Source organism: Taeniopygia guttata, chromosome 16 (assembly GCF_048771995.1).
Source record: "Taeniopygia guttata chromosome 16, bTaeGut7.mat, whole genome shotgun sequence".
In the NCBI taxonomy this organism is placed as follows: domain Eukaryota; kingdom Metazoa; phylum Chordata; class Aves; order Passeriformes; family Estrildidae; genus Taeniopygia; species Taeniopygia guttata.
Window position 1 is genome coordinate 1,800,203 of NC_133041.1, and position 6,137 is coordinate 1,806,339.

The following is a 6,137-nucleotide window of genomic DNA, read 5'->3' on the forward strand; positions in this document are numbered from 1 at the left end:
GGTACCTTCAAGGGGATCTGACAGATCATACCCGGGAGCTTGGTCATGTGAGGCTGAGGCTACCTTCCCTTTACTGGAATTCCCTTGGTTAGTGTTTCCCACCTTGAGTGGATGTGACCACGCTGCCAGGACAGAAGTGGGTTTCCCATCCCACCTGCCTATGTCTTCCCCATGGTCACACAGAAAGAATCACAGGCCAGCCCGTGGGCTGTACCCTCTCTCTCTAGCTGGAGGATGTTGGGCTCTACCTTCAGGGCCTGTGACTCGCATGGATGCTGCACTGATCTTCCTCACTGTCCTGGTTCAGGGCAAATTTGGGAAAGAACGTCCAAAGGGGTTCCTCTAGGAAACAGATTCAATCAGCCCCTCCCCCCAACTGATTCGGGAAAAAATACCCCTTTGGCGAAAAATGGGAAAAACTCTTTATTAAGCAAGAAAACCAAAAAAATATTAAACAATAAAACTTCTTGCTGCTCCGAAATACAGATAAACTCAGCAAGTCCCCTCCCCGGGCTGCAGTTCGGCTCACTCAGTCTCTTATCGGTCCCTCCGGCACTGGAAATGCTGCGGCCCAGGCCGGGCCTGGTGGGCCACAGGTGTGAGCTGCCAGTGCTCTTCTGGGTGCTCAGTCCAGAGCAGGTTTGAGCAGGTCTGAAGAAAAGGCAAAGCCACAGTCCAGGGAACTTCTTTGCCTCAGCTAGCTAAAACTTGAATGAATATAAGGACAAAATTATTCAAGAGTGACTCCCCAAGTTCCCCGTCCATTTCCTTAATTATACCCTACCAAATGTTCCTTTTCATTTCAATATTGTTTTAAAGTTTTCACAGTACGCTTTGGGAAAAGAGTTCATTAATTTACCTTTAGACCTTCTTTAAACTTCATGATCTTTGTTGATTTTTGTTTAACCATTTTCCCACATTCCCAACTAAATTTCTTGACTAAAAAATTGTTCATTATATTCTTGATACTTTAAAATAATCTGCTTAAGAAGTTATATATTATAGAGAGAGGAATCATTCTGTCCAGTTAATACCCACAGTAGCATAAAATAAAATGAGCAAGACCACATCTCCATTTGCTGATCACATCCTACAGGAGGAGTGACCTCCAAAATCACTTTCAAACCCCAGAAAGCCAGAACCTGCAGATTCCTCAGTGATTCATGCTTCAAGCCCAGTCTTACTTCAAGATAATTCCACTGCAATTCCTCCTCCGGACCATGATTCCATATATAATAACTTTGTACATTTTATATTAAGTTTCTTATGTGAAGAAGATCCTTACCCTATGCGTTATGGTCATGAGTAGTTCATTTTTCCCTGATAATTTTTGAATTCTTTTCTGTTGCTGTAATAATTTGTCACATGCTAAAATCTGTTATATGATAGATTATGCATATGATATGCTACGTAATAGATTCATTAATTTGTTTTGAACCCCAGAACTCTCCTCCCTTTTGTAAAAAGAAACAGGGAGATATTGTGTTGTGTTTTGCTTTGAATCCATGTTTGCCCCCTGTTCTCCCCCCTAATCCACTCCCTTTCCCAGTTGCCAATTTTCCCAAGCTCTTCCCTAAGCTCCTCCCTTCCAAGCTGTCAATCCTCCCTATCCCTACCCCTTTCTCCAGAGAGTTCAGTGTCTGTCTTGCTGCCCTCGATATCCCACTCCTTACTTTGTATTATTCCCCTCCCCTGTTTTCCCTGATAGGCTCATAAGCTATTTGCCCCACCTTATATTCCTCCCTTTCCATATCCTCACTGGTTCACTTTCCTACACCCGCCTCCTGAGTTGCTGTATAAAAACTTCTGTTCACCCCCGCCCCCCAGTCTTGCTGGGGAGCCCAGGAATAAATCCATCTTGTTCTACACCCAGACCCGTGTCATCGCTGTCTGTCCCTGCGCCAGAGCTGCCGATAACTGGGAATTGCAGAGCTCGCAGGGGGACAGTCACGCCTGTGCCACAGCCGTCCAGCACGCCCCGCACACGCGCGCTGCAACACTCCTGGTTAGGTGGAGAAGTCCGAGCTGAGCCCAAAGGTGCAGATGGAACAGCCGTGCACAGGAAGGCTCGGTGGGAAGGATGATCCAGGACCCGTAGGCCTGGCAGCCTGAGCTCGCTCCAGGGGAAGGCCTCGGAGCAGATCCTCCTGAGTGCCATCCCATGGAACGTGCAGGGAACCCGGGCATCTGCTGGAGGGTGGGAAAGCTCTGCAGAGGGACGGGGGCAGCTGGGGCCCCTGACGGGGTATGAGGGCTTCTGTGCCGGAGTTTGGGGGTGTTGGTGTTGGTGGGGTGTTGGGGAAGGAGTTGTCTGGAAGGTGAGCGGTTTAGGTTGGAATGTGAGTCAGTTTGAAGGCAGCATCTCTGGTTTGGCACAGCTTTGGTTACGGAGGGCAGAAAGAATATTTGTGATTTTTCCTCTTCATGGTCCTGATTCTCCTGTAAGGAACAAGAGGGGAGAGCTGTACTTTACTGGACAATTCGATATCTCTACCAGGGGGAGGATTAGCCTTTTTTCCTTCTATTCATTGGTTTGGGCTACTTTTGTAACATTGAGTGACTTTAATTTCTTGAGAGATTATATTCCTTAAGATAATTAGGATATTATCATCCATTCATAGAAAACCATTTGCAAACCAAAGAATGGCCCTTGGTTTTGCCCTTGTTTTGTGTAGTGTTATGTTCTGTTAAGTGACCCTCAATGGATGAGATTAAGGCAAATGAGTTGCTGCTTTGAGATGGGGAGCAAAATTCCAAATCTTCTCCTCCTCAGGCTATCCCAATTAATTTGGGAAGTTTGCAGTGTTTTGGAACTACTTGAGTTGAGCAATGGGAAGTAAAGCTTTCCTGAACTGAGGATTCTTACTTGCCAGATTCTTCTGTGCCTTTGCTGCTAAGGTGTTTTTGTGCTGAATTCAATAACTTCAATGAGAAAATAATTTCAGCATGGAGTAAGAGCTTCTGACAGAGACCAAGTGTTGCCAGCAGTTGCTCCAGGTGCTCCTGCCAACAGCCCCTGCAGGAAGGAGCACAGCCCCCCAGTGCACGTGGGTTTGGCTCCCTCTGGCACAGAAGCCCCCCATGGGCACAGGTCTCTGGGGCAGAAGACAGGGCACCAGCGCTGCCAGGGCTCGGGGGGTGGCAGGTCTGCTTGGGCAGGGACTCTGCCTCACCTGCTGGTGTCAGCGCTCCCCGGGCCCCAGGGGTCAGAGCAGCATTCGTGCCCTGACCCACACATTCCTTGTGCGTGCCACACCTGCGGGTTTAGGATGGCCACCAGCTGGGACATGTCTCAAGGAGGCAGTGCCAGCTTCTGTGGAAGGCCCTGTGCACTTCCCAGCTGCGGGGGCTCCTGCTGCCCTGAGCCCGCAGAGCAGGGCAGCGTTTGCTGATGGTTTGAGCCGTTCCTAAAGACTCTGTCAGCCTGTCTTGGACACTTGGGGTGAGGGATTCCTTCTAACCTGGCCATCTTGGGTGGGCTGGAGGCGGCCATAGCGCAGGGGGCAGTGTGTGCAGGGGCCCTTTGTGACATGCTGCAGCATGGTCAGCATGGCATGGAACAGCGTGTCAAAGGACCCTTTGTGACACGTGGTGACAGAGGAGCTGGCGGTGACAAGGCCATGCCACAGTGCTCCAAGCACTTGACAGGACAGGACGGGACAGAGCAGTGCTGTGAGGAGCCCCCACACAGCGCACTCCTTCGTGTCTGACCTGGAGCTTTTCCGAGGTGTTATTACTGCAGCTGACCTAAGAACTTGCTGACCCGTGGCCTTCCCGAGGCTTCTCTTCTGCAAGTAGCCACAAATCCAGCCACTGACATGGAGCAGAGACCCCCAAGAGTGCCCAAGCTGGCCTGGGTGGAGGAAGAGGAAGAAGGCCCTGGAGCTGCCCCAGCACACGAGACTGAAGAAGTGGTGCCATTCAAGCAGCTGCAGGAGGGTGAGTGGCAGAGCTGGGCTGCTGGGCTGCAGGGTTGGTGGCTGCAGCCAGCTTGGCCCTGCCCCATCCCATCCCATCCCATCCCATCCCATCCCATCCCATCCCATCCCATCCCATCCCCTGGGGACATGCCCATGGACAGGATGGAATAGGGGCCGGGCAGACACCCCACAGCCGTGCTCCATGCCCTGGGGCGTCGCAGGGCTGTCCCTGCCTGGGCAGTGCAGGGCTGGGCTGTGTTCTCCGGCCTCTCCCGCAGCCCCTCAGCTCGGGCTGCGCTCGCTCTTTGCCAGGTGCAGCCGTGCAGCGCACACAAGAGCAGAAACGCACCCGTGGCCGCTTCCGCAGAACAGCGCAGGTACCTGCAGCCATCCCCACCTGGGCTGGGCCTGCTGGCACTGCTCAGCCAAGCACCACGCTTGGAGAATTCCATGGAATATCCCTGGCTTCCTGCCCTTCTCCTACAGCTGGTTTGCAAATTCATGAAGAGGATCCGGGAGGAAGAGACCACCATGGGCACTGGGCCCAGAGCATATTCGCACATCTTCAAAACCCAGACCTGTGCTGCCCTGGCTGATATGCTGGTAGAGGAGGGGTTTTCCAATCCAAAGCAAGTAAGCAGCCTGTGGCCAGGCTTTGAGCCTCCCAGGAATTACTCGGCCTCCCAAGCCACGTCTGCTGCTCCCTGGAAGCCTTTGAGGCCATGGCAGTGTGGTGGCAAGGGAAGCACTTCTCTGGGGCAGCTGGGCACATTCCTCCCTCTGGCAGCTTTCCAAGTGTCCTCGTGCCTTCTCCAGGTGCCCGCCATGGTGAGGTACATCCACCAGTGGCTCGAGGCCAACCAGTTTGCTGAGCACAGGCTGAACAGGACCCTGCTGGATCTCACCGAAGAACGGCCCGCTGACATAGTCATGACGCTCCTGCGTGTGGCCCCATTGTGTGACAGGTATGGGGCCCACCTGCCCAGAGGGCTCAGGGCTCCCCAGCCCATCAGCCTGTACAGCCTGTGCCAGGTGTCTGACCAACAGAGAGTCCCAGGGCCCTCTGGCTGCTCCCTTTGCCAGCCCTGGCACATCAGCCCCCGAGCCTGCTGCTCCCTCGCTGCCCCTCAGGGGCCCGTCCCTACAGGGCTGGGCTGCCTGAGTGCTATTGGTGAGGGGCAGTGGGCAGAGGCAGGGCTGGCAGCCAGCTCAGGTCCCCACTGCTGCCCAGGCCACGGTGCTGTGTCTCAGACCCCCCTGAGACAGAGCTCTGACCCACAGAGCTGCTTTGACCATGTGGAAGAGCATCATGTGTTCGCCCAGGACTGCAGAGCCGGCCATGCTCGTACTCCTCGATGTGCTGGGCAGCTGGCCAGAGCACAGCACGTGCACCTCCGACGGGGACAAAACGGGTGTCTTTGTCCTGGCTGTGAGTTTCTGCAACTGGCCTTTGCTGGCCCAAGGCCACCTCTCCAGCAGCTCTCCATCCTCCCTCCCTCACGGCGTCTCCCTGCCTCAGGCGCTGGGCTGAAACCTGGCCTCGGGGCAGCTTCAGGGCCACCAGGCCCGGTGCTCCCCTGTGGCTCTCCGGGCCTCTCCCTCCCGTTCTCGGGCCCTGCCACACGAACACCTCGGCACTGAGCGCTGTCTCGGGCTGCTCTGTCCTTAGCAGGCAACTGTGCTGGTGTGGAAGATCCTCCAGCTGCCCTGTGTCCCACATATGGTGACCGTGTATCTTCCCCACCTATTTGTGCATCTGCTCTTCCAAGTGCTCTTCAGCACTCTGGATGTGCCAGAGGAGGTCAATACCTTCTGGAAGGGATGCCAGCAGAAATATGGCCTTGACACCAGCCCCAACAGGTGCTCCATGCCAGTCCTCCTGTCCTTGCCACATCCCTGGGCAGGAGCCAGTGCTCCCAGTGTGACCCGGGCTTTGCTCTGCACACAGGTTTGCAGTGCAGACCCTGAAGTCCCTGCTCTGCCAAATGCAGCACGAGGATGTGGTGGTGGCAATGGAACGCAAGTGTGGCTGGGACAAGCTGCTGTGTGCTGACACCTACCACCATGCCGTGGGTCTGCTGGCCAAGTGAGACCCCCCTTCTCCCCGCTGCCTCTGACATTTGTGCTCTGTGCCTGGGGTGCCCCATACAGTGCCTGTGGTCATGGGCCAGAGGGCCTTGTCACCCAGAAACAGCCAAGCAGACTGGAAAAGGCTGG